This window comes from Thalassophryne amazonica, chromosome 12 (genome assembly GCF_902500255.1).
Source record: "Thalassophryne amazonica chromosome 12, fThaAma1.1, whole genome shotgun sequence".
Lineage (NCBI taxonomy): Eukaryota > Metazoa > Chordata > Actinopteri > Batrachoidiformes > Batrachoididae > Thalassophryne > Thalassophryne amazonica.
The window spans coordinates 92,311,787-92,333,483 of record NC_047114.1 but is presented as its reverse complement, the minus strand read 5'-3'; the positions used below and the strand labels follow the sequence as shown (position 1 = coordinate 92,333,483).

The window sequence follows — 21,697 nt, the reverse complement described above, 5'->3', positions numbered from 1 at the left end:
ACCATGCTGCCCCAGAATAAATTCATTCATTCAAAATTTTCACTTTCTGAAATAACTGATAAAATATATTGAACATTTTCTACGATATTCTAATTTTTTGAGGTGCACCTCTATGTGCAGACAGAGAAGCTTGTAATACACTAAATCCTGTTTGACCCCCTTCACTCTGAAGGTTGACTCGTGCTTTGACTTCAAAGGACGCTGGCACCTACACTGTCAGTAGCCTGGAATCTCTCGCCATAACGTACGTGTGCCTGTCCAAAATATGTCTTCCTTTGTTGTTCATTGCTGAGACAAGTAGATGCAGCAGATGACAGCACGTTACTAGAACAAGCCAATCCATCAATGATGGATTGGAGATTGGAGACATGGGACACCATGTCATTTTGAGGCCTGTGACAGGAATTATAAGTCACCTAATAGCACTTCAGACTAACAGCCCCCAACCTCAAATATTTTCTCTTACTCCAAAACAAAAGAAACATGTTTTTCTAATTAAAATAGAAATCGGTATTTATCCACGTGGGCAAGATTTCATTTTCATTTGTCAATTTTCTTTCTCTCTCTCTCTCTCTGTATGTGTTTGTGTGTGTGTGTGTGTATATATATATATATATATATATATATATACACACACATACGTATGTGTGTGTATGCACACATTGCATCTGGAAAGTTTTCACAGCGCTCCACTTTTTCCACATTTTATGTTGCAGCCTTATTTCAAAACGGATAAAATTCATTTTTTCCCCTCAAAATTCTACAGACAATACCCCATAATGACAAAGTGAAAAAAAAATTTTTTTTTTGAAAAATCGTTAAAAGTAGAAAAAACTAAGAAATAACATGTACATAAGTATTTACAGCCTTTGCCATAAAGGTCAAAATTAAGCTCAGCTATGACCCGTTTCCATGGATCATCCTTGAGATGTTTGTACAGCTTAATTGGAGTCCACCTGGGGTAAATTCAGTTTATTGGACATGGTCGGACATGTTTATGTCAGAGAACAAATCAAGCATGAAGAGTGTGTGGATATATATATATATATATATATGGACTAATCACCCATCTCTTACAGGAAGTGCCTGAGCAGCCTGTATCTACTGAGGAGACTGAGGTCATTTGGTCTGGAGTGGATGCTCCTGGTCTACTGGGGTAGTAGCATATATCAACAGCAGACAGGAAGAGGCTGGACAAAGTGATCAGGAAGGTCAGTTTGGCTTTGAGAGACCCCCTTGACCTAGTTGAGTTGGGAAGTGAGAAAAAAACCATCATCTCTCCTGGAGAACCCATCGCACCCACTACAGGACACCATCACAGCACTGAGCAGCTTCTTCAGCGATGGACTGAATCACCTGTCATGTCTGAAGGAGAGGTATCTCAGGTCCTTCTTTCTTGCTGCTGCTAGCCGACACAATCTGTACTGCTCCCAGTAAGTGTGTATGTGTGTGTGTATATATATATATATATACCCCAGGTCAATAAACTGTGCAATACTTCTGTGCATGTAGTATTTCTCAACTTTTCATTCTCTTCCTTTAAGTATTCTTCCTCTAAGTATTTACCCTTCCATTTGCACATTTTACAGTTATGCAATTACTATTGCCACTGCTGCTGTGACACAGCAAATTTATTTTATTTAAATTTATACTTTGTAAAATTTGTCTTCTTAACATAATGCAGTACAGTATAGAATGTCAACTTTTACTGCATTTTATATTGAACATTTCATCTGTGTGGTGTCGAACCTCGTGATCCTTCTATCTTCAATTATTTAAATGATAAAATACAATATTAAATTAGCAGCATGGTGGCTTAAGGGTTAGGATTCTTGCCTGACAGCAAGAAGGTTGTGGGTTTGATTCCCATCTGGGGCCTTTCTGTTTGGAGTTTGCATGTTCTACCTGTGTTTGCATGTTTCTGTCTTCTTCCCACATCCACAGACATGCAGGCTATGTGGATTGGAAACTTTAAATTGTCCGTAGGTGTGCGTGCAGGTGTGAATACTATTGCTGTCTATATGTCATCCTGTCCAGGGTACCCTGCCTAACGCCCTATGCCAGTGACCTTAATTGAAGTAGGCGGTTGAAGATGAGTGAGTGAGTATATGCTTAATTAGTTATTTTATTAGTGAATCTCAATTTGTTTCCAAGATTATCTACGGTACAATCCAGTTTTTCTGCCTTTATAATAACAGATACTGTTTTAGATACTATGTGCATGCACAATCTCAAATACAGTTCTGAATTTGTTCATTGAAAGAGCAAATGAAATGTTATTATAACTTTATTGTTTGTTTTTTTTAATCAATTTCAGAACAACATTTTACTGGCAAGCAAATGTAAAGTTGATCATTATTTTGCCAAGTCAGTATTTTGAAGCAGACCTCAGCACTTGCTTTCTTCTAAAAAAACAAAAACAAAACAAACAAACAAAAACTGAAAACAAATCCAAGCTCCAATATTCTATGAATAAAAATGGCAAAATATTCAGACTGAATCTGAGTTCAACAGGCATGTTTTTAAAAATAAAAATGTTAAGTTCTAAAAAAAAAACATTAAAATGAGCTGTGATAATTAGATTAATTCAAATGTATTAGCACACGCTTGTGAATTATAATCTGCATAAAGGTTAACACAGAAATGCAAAATCACAATGACAAAAAATTTAAACGGTTCAGTGAATTCAGGAACAATCCAAAAATATTTATATTCAATATTGCTATATTTTTCCCAACATCACACAGCAGAAAATATTTTAGATAAGTAAATGACTAAAAAAAGGGGGGGGTGGCATTGTGTAGAACCTGTTAGTAGTATCTTAAATCATTCTTTCTTGTTGTGCTACATTAAGGTTGAGGGTTGGAGGTATAGGTGGTACTGCTGGATGAGAAGCTGTAGGTGTAGCTGGAGCTGTAATCCACACTGCCTCTACGAGAGCCACTTTTGGAGCCAGCCCTGGACCCAGACCGAGATCCGGGGTTTGAGACGTTGTAAGGGCTGCTGATTCCCTTGCTGGACACTGAGGACGCTTGCAGCAACTTCATTCCTTTACTCTCCTCCACCATGCAGCTGTCCATAGCTTCTTTATAGGAGATCTTCAGTTTAGTCTTGGGGCAGGTCAGATTCTTCTGGTGACTCTGTGTATCCTGAAGCTTCTGGGCTGCTTGACCATCTAGCCAACCCTTGCGGATAGCTTCTTCAATGGTGATGCGACGTCCGGTGCCAGGTTCTATCAGACCCCCTGTCAGGTACTGGAACTCCAAAAATCTCTGGCCAGCCTCGTACGGCAGCCACGTCTCCTTCACCGCCTCGGCTGCAGACATCTTCCTTTTAGTCTTCACATCCTCAAACCAGTATAGGCTTCTGGGCAGGTTTAAGTTTTGATGCCATGCTTTCTTCAATCAGGCACTGAGTGACAGCATCTGCAGGACAGTCTCTCCCCACTGGCAGGGTTGATAATGCCCCCTGTGCATGTCTGGGCCTCCAGCAACCGCTGTGCGCTAATTGTATCAATTTGCCTCTTCTGAGCCCTTCAGTAATAGTTATCTTCTCACGGTCCTCTGTGTCAAATATAGCTGCCACGGGGCTTTGGTCATCAAACATCTCAGGTGGAGAGACCGTAATAGAAATACTGCTGAAGCGTTTGCGGACTTGTAGGAGAAGATGGTGCAGCCTGAGTGGGAGTGGAGCAGGTGACCATGTCATCACATTGCTGGCTGCGATTGTCATCTCAGTGTTGCTGGTTCTGCTGGCGATGAGGTCGGCAAACTGTGTCAAGGTTAACTCTCCTGCACGATACTGACTCAAAGACTTTTTGTTCAACGATACCTCGGTCTAGGCAATCCTGAATGTCATACTGAGTTCCTGTTTTCCTGTCAACCAAACCAGACGTGCTGTTCCATCTGGACCTGTGATAGTTATTTCCTCCCACTCGCACTCTTGCTCCGACAAGTCCAGGAAAGTGTCATAATCAATTAGTTCCCGATGATAGGCCTCCCTCACAGACATCTCCTGCCCACTGTCAGGATCAACAATCACAACACGCCTTTTGCGAAGAACATTTGTACGACTTTCCTGTGCCTTCTGCATCTTCTTCTTGTCTTTGAGTGGCAGAAGCACTAACCTGTTTTGGGATCTGTGATGCACCTCTCTTTTAGTTGTAAATATGTCAGGTTTTCCTTGGTGTTTGGGTCAAAGAAGCCCTTTGTATCATCGCCTTCATAGGTTAGGATCTCATTCATCTCCTCGTCAAAATACCCCTTCTTGTAGGCAACATCTACATCAATGCGATGGCTCCCTTTTGGATCGATGATTCCACCACTGGCAATTTGGGCCTCAAGCAGACGTATTCCATGGCCTTTCTCAATGAGTTCTTTCTCAATAGCCTGGAAAGAGAGATGGTCTTTCCATCGCTTGGGTCTTTGTATCCAGTTACTGCCTTTTCTGCAGACAACAATTTATTCTTAAACTCTTTCCCTACTAGGCATCTCTTTACAGCCTCCTCTACTGTCAAGAAGACATTGTTGACTGGATCAACAATGAAACCAGAAGCAGCCTGGGCCTCAAGAAGCTCCAGTGTAGTTCCTCTCATGAGTAGATCTTCCTTCATTGCCTGATAGAGGGGTAGTATACGTTCATTGGCCTCATCATAGATACCAGCAATACAGGAGGAGCCATGGAGATAGGACTTCAACTTGTCTTCAATATCTTTGCTTGAGATCATGCCCTGGTTGAGCTTCTGCAAGTCAGTTTCATCGATCAACTTGGACTCGACTAGCTCTTCCACAGGAATATCACGACGGAAACCTCTTACTGATATGGATTTTTCTTGGCTCGGAAGCAGAAGCAAGCCAGAAATGGGTTCCACAGTACACTTCTTCCGAAGGTCACTGTAGCTTATCTTCTCTGCCGTCTTTGGATCCAGGTAGCAGGGGGGGCTTTTGGTTCAAAGCCCTGTAGAGCTCCTCATCAATCAAATTGCGATCCAAAGCTAGATCCTTTGGCAAGAACACACTGAGAATGGGATCCAAGATGCCTCCAACAGACTCTTGGGCTTGGAGCAAGCGGATGGCTGTATCTTTGTCAACACGACCCTGTTTGTAAGCCTGACCCAGAGATAGAACTTTTCCACTATATGGATCTTTGAAGCCTGTACTAGCTGCTTCGGCTTTCAGCAAGGTGTCTCTGTCTTCTGTGTCTATAATCCCTCTGGAACAGGCAGTATCCACATGCATCTTCTCATTAAATGTGGGGTCCACGATGTAGCCGGTTGCAGCCTGAGCCTCCAGTAGCATGAGGGCACTGTCTGGGCTAAGACGTTTCTTGTTTTTGGCTTCAGTGATGGCATTTTCCCATGAGAGCCACTTGCTATACCTGCAATGATGCCGGTACCCTTCAGATTGAGATGAATGTCTGCAGCTACCTCATCCACTATCTTTTTTCCTTTTAGGAGCTGGTCTAGAGTGGCCTTACTGATTATTCCACAGTCACAAAGCTGCTGAGCTGTTACTTTGCGGCGCACACCTTCAAATACGAGTTTAGAAGCATCAATAGTTGGCATCTTCTCATCTGTTGAGTCTGCCTGCTCATATTGTTTGGCCTCTGCTGCAGCCTCAGTATCTCTCTTTCCAGAGCATCTCTTTGAGAATCAGGTCCGAATAGTCCTTCTCTGAGTTTACTAAACGCAACTTGTATTTTTCCTCAACACTTACTAGTTCCCTCATGAGCTTCTCCACCGCATTTTTTCAAGGAGAGTTTCTCTCTGCAAAGCCTTGTCCCATGTCTGATTCGCACTGCCTACTCTGACCGTCTTTCATCTCAAACTGGCTCTTCATGTAGGCAAAGTCCTTGACGACAGCATTTTTTTCATCTTGCAGCCGTTGCCTTGTTGCGTAGCTCAGCCTCTAATGAGAGCTTGATGCGAGCGACTCCTCTTCAAGGCGCTGCTGACGGGTTCTTGTCTTGCTCAAGCAGTTTAATCTTGGACAGCAGATTCCTCCTTCTCCAGCATAAGATCACTGTATTGGCTTTGGGAGGATGTGCACCATCATCGAAGTCTGAGGAGAGATAACAAAAAAACATATTCTTACATCTGAACATATTTTGGTATTTGACACACACAGCAAAAGGCTAAATAAATTTACTGATTTTGTGATATGAAACTGTCACCAGTAACTGAATCATCATCATTTTGTTTATTTTAATGCTGTTTAAATTAAGTAGGTACATCCAGATACAAACATTATAAAAAAGTTATTAATAAAGAGATTGTTTTGTGATATGTAGCATAAGAAAGTGTGCTCAGCAAAAGGGTGGAAAACATGCGTGTCTGCTGTATTTCCGGAGTATAAGTTGCACCTTTTTCCTGTATGTGGAGCTTACTGAGAGTGTTTCCCTGGGAGAGAGTTTAACAATGGACAGGAAGTCAGTGTAGCGTGTGTGCACACCACAGCATGTGCTGATATTTAACATAAGGTTTCTTAAATTCCAAAAATAAGCAAGATGGACAAATAAACTAATGATAGAAATCATACTGGATTTCATTTGATGCAGTTTGGACAACAGAAAATGTGAGATGGACACGGATGAAGAACTGAACAGTGGACCTATGCAGGAAGTGCCACGCTTGTGGTGTGTGCCATATGGACTTTGAAATTCCAAAATAAGCAAGGTGGACAAATAAACTAATGATGGAAAACATATTGGATCTTAGCAAGGTGGACAAACATGCTTTGGACATTATTTGATGCAGATAAACATGGATTGCTGACCCACAGCTTTGGAAGCACTACAATAAAATGTGAGTCCATTAGATTTATTTATTTTTTTAAATCAGCTCTTTAATTTAGGATTTTGTGCATTGTTGTAGTGGACTTTATTACTGGAGTTTGTGCAGTGTGTTGATTTCTGGGAAAGTCCTATGTAAAATAATAATAATAATAATGATGATGATGATTACGAACAAGTGATTGTCAGTAATCAACTTTAGAATAACTCAAGGGGCCTCTCAAACAAATAAAAAATAACCTGACACTTATTCTCCGGGAAATATATATACAAGCATAGGTATGTATGAAGGCTAAGTCTAAGTGAAATTCATGCAAATTCGATAAAGTGCAAATAATGCTACTGCCAATGTAGGATTAAGCTCAATTAAATTATAACAATTCATGCAAAAGCAACAGCAGTATGAAATGAGTTGAATTATGTGGTGGTGATCCTTCTGTACATTCAATAATACCTCAATGGACTGCTTTTGGAATTTGTCTATTTCCAATTTTAGCTTTTCTCTCTCCTTGGTCAGGTCATTGATGAGCGCCTGCAGTTCCATTGTCCTCTTGCTGCTGCTCTGAAGCTGGGCGTGCAAGGCTGAGATCTGAGCAACGCTTTCTCCATCAATGCTGTCTTTGCTAATCTTCAGCTCGTCTCTCTCCTGCCTAATTGTCCTCAGCTCTTCCTCCAGCCTCAGTCTCTCCTTTGTCAGGGTCTGGGTCATGCGCTTTAGGTTTTCATTCTCTGTGGTGGAGTCGTTAAGAAGCGGCTCTTCTCCTCGATGGTCTTGTACAGGCTCTCGTTACGCTGGTTGAGCTCATAAATCTGGGTCTCTTCCTGTTGGAGCTTCTGTTTCAGCATCTTAAGCTCAGCTGTGACACGGGCTAGTTCCTCCTTGGCTAATTTGTGGTCCCTTTGGCTCTTATCCAGGGCATCCTGCAGGACCCTGAGATCTTGTTCATACTTCCTCCCAGTCGTGGACGCCTCGTGTTGAATAGATTTCAGGGTGGTAATTGTGGTAGTGTGTTCTTGGCAGGTTTTGGTCACCCTCTCCAGCTCAGCTTCCATTCTTTTTCTGCGTGTGAACTCCTCCTGACTTGCCTTCTTCTGCTTCTCCAGCTCCGCCTGCGCCCCATCAAGGGAACTCTGCAGTTCACGGATACGACTCTGCAGCCTGGCGGAACTCTGTTCGGCCTTGGCTTTCTCGCTGGCCTGCTTCTCCAGCTCCACTCGGGTGATGCGGACCTCCTGCTCAGACACTTTCAGCTTGTTAATGGACTCGAGGTAGGAGGTGTTCTTTGCCTTCAGCTCGGCCTCAATCTGCTTCAGGCGGTTTACTTCCATCTCCAGAGCTCTTCGTTTCTTTCCTTCCTCCTCAGGTTAAGTGTTAGCTTGTTGATCTGCCTGGTTTTCTCCTGACTGTTTGCAGTGGCTTCCGTTAGCTTTCGCTCATTCTCTTCTCGCTGATGCATGAACGTTCTCAGTTGCACCTCCAGCTCGCTGCGTATCCTGGTTTCTTGCACCACTGAGGCCCTCTGCTGGCTGGCCTCTGCCTCTGCTTTGCCCATCTGCTCCTCTGCATGAGCAATGGACTGCCTCAGTCTCCTGAGCTCATCCTCCAGATCTCTCTTCTCAGCAGAAAGTTGGTCACATTGCATTTTCAGTTCTGCCGTGTCTTCTTCTCTTTGCTGTGAGGTCTTCAGTATGGTGGTCTTGGTGACGTGGATCTCCTTCTCATATGTCTGCTTGAGCTGATTAAGCTCCTGGGTGCACTGTGTTCTTACCTTTGAGATATCTGTCTCGGCATTGCGCCGACGTGTTGCCTCCTCTTCGAGCAGTATCTTCAGTCTTTCCAGTTCACGTTCTTTGTCCTTCACCGACTTTTCCAAGTCAATCTTCGCCCAGTTCAGCTCTTCCAGTTCTTTCTGTCTGCGGCGAACGGCCCGCCTCATACTCTTCTTGCTGGCTGTTGTAACGCTCCTCTGCCAGTCTCCTTTTCCTCTTTTCCTCATCCAGCTGATAGGTGAGGCGGGACAGCTTGTCATTGAGGTCTTTGAGCTCATTGTGTGTGCTGTCCAGGCTCTCTCTTGCAGCACTGGCTTGTATTGCCGTGGTTCTTTTGACTTCCTCCATGGAAAGGAGCTGGTCTTTGGACTGGCTGAGCTCCAGCTTGTAGCGGTTCAGAACCTCCTCCAGAGACTTGTTTTTCTGGTCATGATCCTGGAGGTCGTCCTTCAGACGCCTCAGTTCCTCCTCCAGCAACTCAATCTTGGTGTTCCTGATCTGCAAAAACAAAACAAACAAACAAAAAATACCATTAGACCATCAGGAATTGTATGATATCTAGTTTTATATCTCCATAAGATCACATCTACTTCTTGACCCTCAACTCCTTCAGTGGTAGTGATCACCTCTGATTGTTTGTTCTCTTACTTTTCTGGGAGGTTGATGAAATGACATTCTGCTTCAAAATTTTGTGGAGAAACAGACTCTAAAAGCAGTTAATTACATCTTCCAAGGACGTAATAAAATCATCCGCGTTTATTTATTTACTTATTTATTTATTTGTCTGTCTGTTAGCAAGATTACTTCAAACTACTGCACAGAGTTTTCAACACAGATACATATTAGTGCATGGAAGACTCCACTGAATTTGGAGGTGATCCCGATCTGGAAGTGGATCCGGATTCTGGGTCAAGATTTCACTTTATATGGGCTTTGAAGGATTTCTTCAAAACTACTTCATGGATTCTCACCAAATTTACCGTACACCACAGATAAATATTAGGGCATGGAAGACTCCACTGCATTTTGGAGGTGACCCAGATCTAGATTGGCGGATGTCAGAAATCTCTGATTGCTCTTGTTAGACTTTGCAGACAGTCTGGATTCTATTGTATTCTAGTATTTATTTGTGCTATTCTCACTCATTAACATGCAGTGGCATGGTTACCACCCGTAGACTGTTTATATACTGGACAAATGCTTTGTGATGTCACCTATAGGTTTTCTGAAGAGATGCTGAAGACTGGTTTTGAAGCTCAAAAAGTTGTTGCCTACTGTGTTGTTGGCCACAATTGGCATTAATCTACACCACCTATGTCGCTGCTGCCAACCCATAAATGAAGCAAGGCGGTTGAACACGGGCGAGACCCGGTGTGACTTGATGAGGAAGCCTGAAAACGCCCCATCTCAGACTTATGAACTAACAGCTAACAGGCTAACCTTGGTTTGGCATATTTTTGTGGACTGGGTGGAGATTTTCATAATGGTGGTGTTAGTGGAAGGTATTAAAAAGGATGGACCCTTTATTTCCTCAGTAATCCTGATTAACTAGACCCAACGATTCAAGATACCAGTAGCAGCTAAAAGTGATAATGCCACTAACATACAAAATTACATAATAAAATGGTGGAGCACAAACGTCTTAGATGATCCGCTACGACAATTAACCACACAGCAAGCCATGTTATTATAGATATGTGTTATAAGACACTCAGAAAGGACAGACACGGTCGTCCACAAAAGTTAGCAACTGTGGCTAGCGTGTATTTGGTAGTGGAGCTCTGACTTGCCTCAGTGGCACATACTAGCTGTCACTCAAAGTGACCACACCCCTAATTATTCACAACTTTATGGCTTAAAATCTTAAACGGATAAATGATAAAAAAACAAAAAAACAAAAAAAAAAAAAACACTTGAAGAGATGTGAAAAGAATGTGAAAATCTGCAATCTCTCGAAGCTTCAGTTTGTCTGAGTCTGAACACAATGATTCAGAAAATCATGGACTAATGTTGATTATTCAGATTCCTCAGATTTTTTTTTACAATAGCTTTTTTATTTATTTATTTGTATATGTATTTTTTTTTTCTAGGTATAGGGAGGAGGAAGGGTAATGAGGGTTAGGGTGTTTTTGTTTTTTGCTTTGGCTTGTAAATATATAGTATTTTGTATGTAAGTAGGTATGTGTAGGTGTATATTTATTTTGTGTATATATGTGTATATATGTATATGTGTATATATGTATGTATATGTGTATGTATGTTGTGTGTATGTATATATGTATGTGTATATATATGTATATATATATATATTGATATCGGTTTAGGTGTGTAGGAATCTATGTGTATATGTGGCAAAGGGTATTACTGGTTGTGGGGAAGAAGGGGTAGGGATAAATAAGCTGATGCTTCACCCTACCCCTTTTCGGACATGTTGGGTACACAGTAGGAACTTTTTGGTTGTTGTCTTTACTGATCTATCTTGTAATTGTTGTTGTATCAAATGTTCGAAATAAACAGTTTTCATTCATTCATTCATTCAAGAAATAAGACCATTTTTTGGTCCTAAAATAGCTCCAAGTAAGTTGCAAATTTATGCAATTTAGGGGTTCGTCTTGTAGTTTCAAAAGTCACAGCTCAGTACCAGTGTTGCCACAGTTACTTTGAAAAAGTAATCCAATTACTGATTACTCCTTGAAAAAGTAACTTAGTTACTTTACTGATTACTCAATTGTAAAAGTAACTAAGTTAGATTACTAGTTACTTTTTTAGTTACTTTCCCAGCTGTCGACAACAACCCACGTCAACATGACAATGATACCTGTTTTGCCAAAACTCACTTTATAGTCACCCTTTCTTGACTTCAATGAAAATAAATACTTGTTTTATAAAAAGTAAAATAAAGACCTCTTTCTTGACCTCATATTTAACTGTTGACAGCACTGTAACAGTAAAACTTGCAATTTCAAACCTACATTGTTTATAAATGTAACTATTAAATTTTAACATTTTCTAACATTTAAATTCTCTCTAAACATTTTACTTGTCGAAATTATTATTATTTTAAGCAATATTAGTAGTTGTAGTAAAAAACAGCTTCAAAACTGGATCTTTAATCTAGGGCTGTTGTGGGGGGGGGGGGCACATCCCTCCCCCACGCCCCCATTCCATCTGGATTCGCCCCTGCTTTGGCGTTTGAGCACAAAGAATGGATAACATTTATTTATGCAGAAAACATGACCAGATTTACAGGTAAGAAAGTTTTATTGCGTTTTCACATCATGTGGTCCTCAGAAAGAGAGTTTAGGTGCATTTGAGTGGAAAATAGTGTTAGTTGTTGACGCGTCGCCGAGGATCAGCTGTTTTTAACGAGACGATACGGAGCAACGCAGCTCAGAATTCTAAATAAAGGAGGAAAAAAGTATAAAAATGTCTTTGTAAAGCTCAGTGCAGGTGTGCTGATCACCGCGCTTTAAGTGGAGAGGACGAGTCAAGCAGCTGCAAAAAACCGCGGATGAAAAGCTCACAGCTCGCTTAAAGTGGGACGTTCAGTCGAACCCCGACCTCTTGCCCACAGACCAAGTTTAATGCTGCTATCGACCCACAATGAAAAATAATAGTAACGCACAGTGACATGGAGAAGTAATTTTAATCTGATTACTGACTTGGAAAGATTAACGCGTTAGATTACTCGTTACTAAAAGAAGTGGTCAGATTAGAGTAACGCGTTACTAAGTAACGCGTTACTCTAATGCCGTTACTAAGTAACGCGTTACCGGCATCACTGTTCAGTACTTACCTTCAGTTCTTCCATGTTCTTGAGCATCTCTCCAAGGAACTTGTAGTAGTCACTCGAGCGGGTGAGTAGCTCTATGTAGCGGGACTGAAGGTCAGCCGCCTAAGTGCAGATTAAATTAGTGAATGATCTTATAAGCCTACACATAATCAAAGAATGTGTGAAAGAAAACGTTTATGACATAATAACTGCCATTTAGGTTTGTCTCGCTGTATAATTGTACTTTAACTAGTAATTGGGTCAGTGAGGCACCTCTTGTCTGACGACACTAGCAGGTGAATGCAGCATCGATCTCCTGATGGGGATGTTCAGCAGAGTTTCCAGGCCTGAACTGTAGGAAGCCAACTGCATCTCATAGTCCTGAAATCACACAATACCGCATGGACATTAGCTCCAAGCCTGTTTGTGTGAGTCCCCCTCACTATGAATAGATTTTCACCAAAAAGAAGCAACAACCAACCTTTATAGTGGTGGCACAGGTGTCTGCATTTTTCTGCACATCCTCCACTTTCTCCTTCTTTCCTTTAATTTCAGTGTGAAGTGCCTGTGCAGCAAGAACACAGACATCAGAGAGACTCAAGCCTTCACGCTATCGGCACACTCCACACACACACTCACTGCTTTTTGATGCTTTGAATCAATTACTTCAGACAATCATGAACCACTTAGAAAAGCTCAAATGACATGATTTACTCAGAAAATTAGTCTTTGCTTTGAAATGCTATAAACAGTAAATGAAATAACTTATTTTGCAAAATGTTTCAGTGTTTTGAAACATTACAAATTTTGCATGAAACAACTGCTTCACAAAATGGAAATAAAATAATTATTCAGATCATAATTAATGTTTTGAAGTGAAGAAAATGATTCAGTGATACAAACATTAAAATTCTATCTGAGACGATTTCTACAAAATTATTTGCTGCTTTAAAATGCTCAACACTGTGCATTAAACTATTGACAAAAAAAAAAGACAAAAAAGACTGTTTTGAAATGTTCAAAACATTATATGAAGCATTGTAAACAAAATGATTCAGTGGTTTTTAAGGCCAGAAACACTCAATAATTTAAATGTTTGAGATTTATTCACTATTTTAAAAAATGTTTGAAAAACTTGATTCTTCACAAAATGATTCACTGTTTTCAAAATGTTCAAAGACAAAATGAAACAGTTATTTTGTAAATTGATTCACTGTTTTAAAATGCTCAAAACTCTGTGAGAATGACACCCATTTGACAGAGGGGATTCACCACATTTGAAATGCAAACAATAACTGGAACAACTGCTTCAGAAAATGGTAATAAAATAATTATTCACATTATAATTGAATGTTTTGAAGTGAAGAAAATGATTCAGTGTTATGAAACATTAAAATTCTATCTGAAACGATTGCTACAAAATGATTTACTGCTTTAAAATGCTCAACACTGTAAATTAAACTATTTGAAAAAAGACTGTTTTGAAATGTTCAAAACATTATAGAAGCAGTTCTAAACAAAATGATTCAGTGGTTTTAAAGGCCAGAAACACTCAATAATTTAAATGTTTGAGATTTATTCACTATTTTAAAAAAATGTTTGAAAATTTGATTCTTCACAAAATGATTCGCTGTTTTTGAAATGTTCAATGACAAAATGAAACAGTTACTTTGTAAATTGATTCACTGTTTTAAAATGCTCAATACTCCGTGACAGTGACACCCATTTGACAGAGGATTCACGACATTTGAAACACGCAAACAATAACTGGAACAACCGCTTCAGAATATGACAGTTTGAAAATAATCAAGAAATAAACTATTGAAACAGTTGCTTCAAGAAATAGTTGTTTCACATAAGATGAACAAATGATTTCAAAGTGTTTTGAAATCTCTCTATGCACTAAATACTATGTTGGCGACATCTAGTGGACTGCAAAGAAAGTTCAAGTAAAAACGCAGAGGAGACACTGAATAAACAACAGAGACATTTAGACAAAAGCTGGAAGCTCAGACCACTATGCCAAGAAAGAGCTGGACTCAGTGAGGGAAGAGCAAAACAAAGAGCTCATAGCAATGGAAGCAAGGTTCCAAAAAGAACTCAAAGCTCAGGAGATAAATGCCAGAAAAGAGCAGAGGAACAAGAAGCCCACTTCCAGAAAAAGCAAGAAGCACAGAGCAGTAATGCTCAAAAACAGCTGGAAGCATGAAGGAGGACTTCCAAAAAGAGCACAGAGAAAAGGAAGCAAGCTTCCAGAAGGAACTCGAGGCTCAGAAGTCAAGAGCCAAAAGTGACTTGAAAGAGCAAGAGGTCCATTTCAGGCAAAAGCTGGAAGCCCAGGAAGCCAGCTTTGAAAAGAAAATGGAATGGAAAACGAGCCGTTCCTGGGTTTATATTGCTGGTGGGACTTGTGCTCTCATTGGGTTCTTGGCAGGAAAGATTATGATAAAACTAAAGATCTGAGAGAGAACTGGATAACTGGACAGGGAAAAGTGAAAGCTGTAAAAAATAAAATCAATTTTGCAATACAATAAAATAATTTTTTGCAATAATCGATATGTGATTGTTTGGTTTATCAGCTTTTTTTTTTTTTTTGACCTTTTTCAGAATTAGTCCCTCTTTTTTCAGAGCTCTTAAGAATGTGGACAAACTACACTGCACACACAATTATTAGGCAAGTTGTGTTCCTTTACTCCAGCAATCACGTACAGCGTTTGTAGACTTCATGTGACGCGTACACAGCAACTATGACAGCAACCACGACGGTCTGAGTCAATCTGTCCACAGACTCCGCAAATTCCATACAATGAGTCTGAAGGTTGTGAGTCTTTTGATCTCGTGTGCTTTTCCTTTAATCTGTTGGACAGCAGCAGCCCTGGAAACACTGAAAGTCAAAGTCAAGCCAGACTTCAGACTCTGCAGACATGCAACCTGCACCTGGCCTTTCCCGCCAAATTATTATAGCCACACCCTCTTCACTTCACTTGTGTAATATTTGACTTGAGTTATTAGTTTCAAGTCATTTTACAAGGTGGACTTTTTTGTCGCACTTGTTTTTCATGTTCAATTACATATTAATCTGTTGGATTTATTCAATGTACAGAAAATTCTTCTGGTGACTGTGACACCATCACCTGCAATTTTAATGTGCAGTTCTTTTACCTATCAGGATATGAATCCTCTGTAAAAAAAAAAAAAAAAAATTCATAACGATAATGGAAAATTGTGGGTTACATACAGGCTGTTCACAAACAAGCAAGCAAACAAACAGGGGTGAAAAAACATAATCTCCGCCAGCCTGCCTGCTGATATCTCAGACTGAATTCTGTTGAATGGAACTCTGTTCTCAGATGGATATACTTTATATACAATTCAATTCAGACACTGCCACCTAGTGGACACATTAAAGCCCATACTGCTATGAAAAAAGACGCCAGGTGCCACCATACAGCATCTAGAAAAATTAGAATACTGTGAAAATGTGTCGTTTTTTATGGGTTATTTCAGAAAGTAAACAGCTCTTTTTTTTATTACTGCAGTTTTGATCTGTGGTTCCTAAAATAGAAACAGCATATCTCAAATACAAGGTGACACTCCCCCCCCCCCCCCCCCCCCCCGCCAAAAAAAAAACAAAAAACAGAACCCATACAAATTGCAATAAACCGCACAAAGGTCCCACAAAATCCCACATATTGCGGAAGATATGTCTTGGTCAATCAAGGAAAAGACATGTTGCCTGGAGGCCTCATCATTTGGAGCATAATTCAAAAGAACATGACTTTTATGCAAAGCGACCAAAATACTAAAACTTTGGGGAATGATTATACACAGACTGAAGTTAAAGTCCAGCAAATTTCAAGAAAGATTTTAAATTTCAGGAAATTTCAAAAAAGTTGCTGGACTTTTGTGGGATTTATTACAATTTTTAAGGGTTCTGTTTTTTTATTTTTTTATTTTTGGTCACTCTGTATCTTTATAAGATCCATCATAAAGGATGCATAATATAGAAAACTTCTTTAAAGTATGTTCATATATGCACTCATTACTGTTTGGGGCTGCGATTGCACTAATTGTTGCATCAGTGCGGTGCGGCATGGAGGCGATCAGTTGTGGCCCTGCTGAGGTGTTATGGAAGCCCAGTTTGCTTTGATAGTGACCTTCAACTTGCCCGTATTGTTGGGTTGGTGTCCCTCATCTTCCTCTTCATAATACCCCATAAAGAATCTATGAGGTATTGCCTATAGGGCCAATCAAGTGTAGTATTACCATGGTCAGCAAAGCAGGTACTTGTATTTTGGCACTATGGGTGGTTGCTAAAATCCAGCTGGAAAAGGAAATCAGCATCTTCAGAAAGCCTGTCAGCAGATGGAAGCATGAAGTGCTCTAAAATGTCCTGGCAGATGGCTGCATTGAGTTTGGACTTGCAAGACCAGCACCCAAATCATCACTGACTGTGGAAACCTCACACTGGACTTCAGCCAACCTGGGTTCTGTGCCTCTTCAGTCTTTTTCCAGACTCTTGGACCTTGATTTCCAAATGAAATGCAAATTTTATTTCAATTTGAAAAGAATACTTTGGACCACTACTTCTTTTCTCCTTAGCTCAGTTAAGATGCTTCTGATATTGTCTCTGGTTCTACAGTGGCTTCACACTAGGAATGTTACACTTGCAGTCCATTTCCTGGACACGTCTCTGACTTCAGCCTCAGTCCACTCCTTGTGAAGCTCTCTTCAGTTCAGTCATATATGTCACTAGATAGTCCAAACTATATAGCTTTTTGGAATCTTTATGATCAGACAAATGTCTCCATATCTGAAAATAAACATTAGTTAATTTAGAATACGTTGGTCAAATTCCCTGCTTTATCACAAAATGAATTGTTTTTGCTAAGCCGCCCCACTGCAAAGCTATTCTTGTGGGGAAGTGTCTTTGTGTTTTTCCCCTCTTATCTCAGAGGAAAGCTTCACGAGCCAATATATTTCACAACCACAGTACGAGACGTGCAGCTTTTGGTGTGTTTGTGTCAGGGGTTCACAGTAGTACTGCTGCTAAAAACCCTTCTTTGCTATGATGGTGCAATGTTGTTCAACCCGTTGCCTCTGTCAGTTCAGGACTGTAAATATTTTTAAAGAGTAGCAATCTCTCTGCAAACAGTATTTCACCTCCTGACATACAGACATGTTACTTTAGGATAACAAGTCACTGTGGTAACAAGTTAGAAAATCAACATTCAACAGTATTGTTTATAGTTTTCAGCTTTTAAGCTTCAGTCACAACCCATCCTAAGAGCTTCTAAGACTGGTCTAAGACCATTTATTTGCCAAATCCTACAATGATTGTACAATCATCCCAGGATCATTTTGTTCCTAGAGTGGTCCTAGAGTTGTCTTATCATCTTAGGGCCACTGTTGATCATGCTCAACATTTTCTAAGAGCTGTAAAGATGAAATTTATTGCAAGATGATGGTACAATCATTGTAGGACCATTGTAAGAGTTGTAAGACCATTGTAAAATGTATGTACAATTAAACCCTAAAAATGAATCCCCAATGTTATCTTAGGATTTGTAAGATTATTGTACAATAATTGTACTACTAGTAGGATCATTGTACAATAACTGTACTGCTAGTAGGATCTTCCTACAATGATTGTAAGAGGCATAAGAGCATTGTGTGAGAATGATCCAGGTATAAAGGGTTGGCTACTTGATCCACTGTCAGCAACTATAGTATCACAGAAACAATATCAGAATCGCTGCGGCCGATATAGCTTTGACCACTAAACACGACTAGTATCACCAGGAAATATGAAGAGTATGAGAAAAGGAAAAGGCAAGGGAAAACAGGAGGGAACAAGAGATTGAAAACCCAGAGGTAGAGACAAGAGATGATCATGAACCTGTGGCTTGTGTTGATGTTTTTATCTGATGTTCTTCCCATATATACTGTCGACAATATGTCAGTCTTATTGCAGGATGGCAGTACAAAGGTTGTAAGACATGTATGGTCTTTGTACTATGTAAGTACAGGCAACTTGAGATAGCTACAATAAATGTCAGACATAAAAGGCAATTGGGCAGTTCCTACAACAGTCCTACTATAATCTCAAGATCATAGTACAATGTCTGTACAACAGGTAGCATCAAGTCCAGCCGTTTATCTCAAGACAAATGCACAATCATCTTGCCACTTGTACAAAGGCCTTACAATGTCTGTACCATTGTAGTAAGACTACAAAGATAATAATAAATCTTATGCAAGATGTAGGACCAACAGGAACCAGGTGATTGCGGGATTAAAAACTCCTAATATGGGTTGTGACTGAGGCTTTAGTAACCTGATGGCACATGCAGTGCCAGTGGTGCTGTCCAGTCTGTCCTGATGCAGGTCTGGTAGCATATGAATGATGACTGAGTGAAGACTCCACTGTAAAGATAAATATGATATGATGACGATTCTTGAATTGTGAATCTATGTACATAATTGGGCTATCCTAAATAAAAATATGCTTTTATCCATTTAATGAGTGTAGAATATGTAAAATGTAGAATATGTTAACAAAAAATTGTCCTGGTAACATCCATTTATTTGGCTTTAAACGACTCCATAAGAATTCAATTCAATTTCAATTCAATTTTATTTATATAGCGCCAAATCACAAACAAACAGTTGCCCCAAGGCGCTTTATATTGTAAGGCAAGGCCATACAATAATTACGTAAAAATCCCAAAGGTCAAAACGACCCCCTGTGAGCAAGCACTTGGCAACAGTGGGAAGGAAAAAACTCCCTTTTAACAGGAAGAAACCTCCAGCAGAACCAGGCTCAGGGAGGGGCAGTCTTCTGCTGGGACTGGTTGGGGCTGAGGGAGAGAACCAGGAAAAAGACATGCTGTGGAGGGGAGCAGAGATCAATCACTAATGATTAAATGCAGAGCGGTGCATACAGAGCAAAAAGAGAAAGAAACACTCAGTGCATTATGGGAACCCCCCAGCAGTCTAAGTCTATAGCAGCATAACTAAGGGATGGTTCAGGGTCACCTGATCCAGCCCTAACTATAAGCTTTAGCAAAAAGGAAAGTTTTAAGCCTAATCTTAAAAGTACAGAGGGTGTCTGTCTCCCTGATCCGAACTGGGAGCTGGTTCCACAGGAGAGGAGCCTGAAAGCTGAAGGCTCTGCCTCCCATTCTACTCTTACAAACCCTAGGAACTACAAGTAAGCCTGCAGTCTGAGAGCGAAGCGCTCTATTGGGTGATATGGTACTATGAGGTCCCTAAGATAAGAAGGGACCTGATTATTCAAATCCTTATAAGTAAGAAGAAGAAATTTAAATTCTATTCTAGAATTAACAGGAAGCCAATGAAGAGAGGCCAATATGGGTGAGATATGCTCTCTCCTTCTAGTCCCCGTCAGTACTCTAGCTGCAGCATTTTGAATTAACTGAAGGCTTTTCAGGGAACTTTAGGACAACCTGATAATAATGAATTACAATAGTCCAGCCTAGAGGAAATAAATGCATGAATTAGTTGTTCAGCATCACTCTGAGACAAGACCTTTCTAATTTTAGAGATATTGCGTAAATGCAAAAAAGCAGTCCTACATATTTGTTTAATATGCGCTTTGAATGACATATCCTGATCAAAAATGACTCCAAGATTTCTCACAGTATTACTAGAGGTCAGGGTAATGCCATCCAGAGTAAGGATCTGGTTAGACACCATGTTTCTAAGATTTGTGGGGCCAAGTACAATAACTTCAGTTTTATCTGAGTTTAAAGCAGGAAATTAGAGGTCATCCATGTCCTTATGTCTGTAAGACAATCCTGCAGTTTAGCTAATTGGTGTGTGTCCTCTGGCTTCATGGATAGATAAAGCTGGGTATCATCTGCGTAACAATGAAAATTTAAGCAATGCCGTCTAATAATACTGCCTAAGGGAAGCATGTATAAAGTGAATAAAATTGGTCCTAGCACAGAACCTTGTGGAACTCCATAATTAACCTTAGTCTGTGAAGAAGATTCCCCATTTACATGAACAAATTGTAATCTATTAGATAAATATGATTCAAACCACCGCAGCGCAGTGCCTTTAATACCTATGGCATGCTCTAATCTCTGTAATAAAATTTTATGGTCACAGTATCAAAAGCAGCACTGAGGTCTAACAGAACAAGCACAGAGATGAGTCCACTGTCTGAGGCCATAAGAAGATCATTTGTAATTCACTAATGCTGTTTCTGTACTATGATGAATTCTAAAACCTGACTGAAACTCTTCAAATAGACCATTCCTCTGCAGATGATCAGTTAGCTGTTTTACAACTACCCTTTCAAGAATTTTTGAGAGAAAAGGAAGGTTGGAGATTGGCCTATAATTAGCTAAGATAGCTGGGTCAAGTGATGGCTTTTTAAGTAATGGTTTAATTACTGCCACCTTAAAAGCCTGTGGTACATAGCCAACTAATAAAGATAGATTGATCATATTTAAGATCGAAGCATTAAATAATGGTAGGGCTTCCTTGAGCAGCCTGGTAGGAATGGGGTCCAACAGACATGTTGATGGTTTGGATGAAGTAACTAATGAAAATAACTCAGACAGAACAATCTGAGAGAAAGAGTCTAACCAAATACCGGCATCACTGAAAGCAGCCAAAGATAACGATAGTTAAAATTTTATTAGCAAAGAAAGTCATGAAGTCATTACTAGTTAAAGTTAAAGGAATACTCGGCTCAATAGAGCTCTGACTCTTTGTCAGCCTGGCTACAGTGCTGAAAAGAAACCTGGGGTTGTTCTTATTTTCTTCAATTAGTGATGAGTAGTAACATGTCCTAGCTTTACGGAGGGCTTTTTTATAGAGCAACAGACTCTTTTTTCCAGGCTAAGTGAAGATCTTCTAAATTAGTGAGACCCCATTTCCTCTCCAACTTACGGGTTATCTGCTTTAAACTGCGAGTTTGTGAGTTATACCACGGAGTCAGGCACTTCTGATTTAAAGCTCTCTTTTTCAGAGGAGCTACAGCATCCAAAGTTGTCTTCAATGAGGATGTAAAACTATTGACGAGATACTCTATCTCACTTACAGAGTTTAGGTAGCTACTCTGCACTGTGTTGGTATATGGCATTAGGGAACCTAAAGAAGGAATCATATCCTTAAACCTAGTTACAGCGCTTTCTGAAAGACTTCTAGTGTAATGAAACTTATTCCCCACTGCTGGGTAGTCCATCAGAGTAAATGTAAATGTTATTAAGAAATGATCAGACAGAAGGGAGTTTTCAGGGAATACTGTTAAGTCTTCAATTTCCATACCATAAGTCAGAACAAGATCTAAGATATGATTAAAGTGGTGGGTGGACTCATTTACATTTTGAG

The 21,697-nt window shown here is 40.0% G+C and overlaps 1 pseudogene; it reads right to left on the bottom strand.

Moving 5' to 3' along the window:
- Window positions 1-2,728: 2,728 nt before the first annotated feature.
- On the bottom strand, window positions 2,729-16,538 carry LOC117521310 (annotated as a pseudogene).
- Window positions 16,539-21,697: the final 5,159 nt, after the last annotated feature.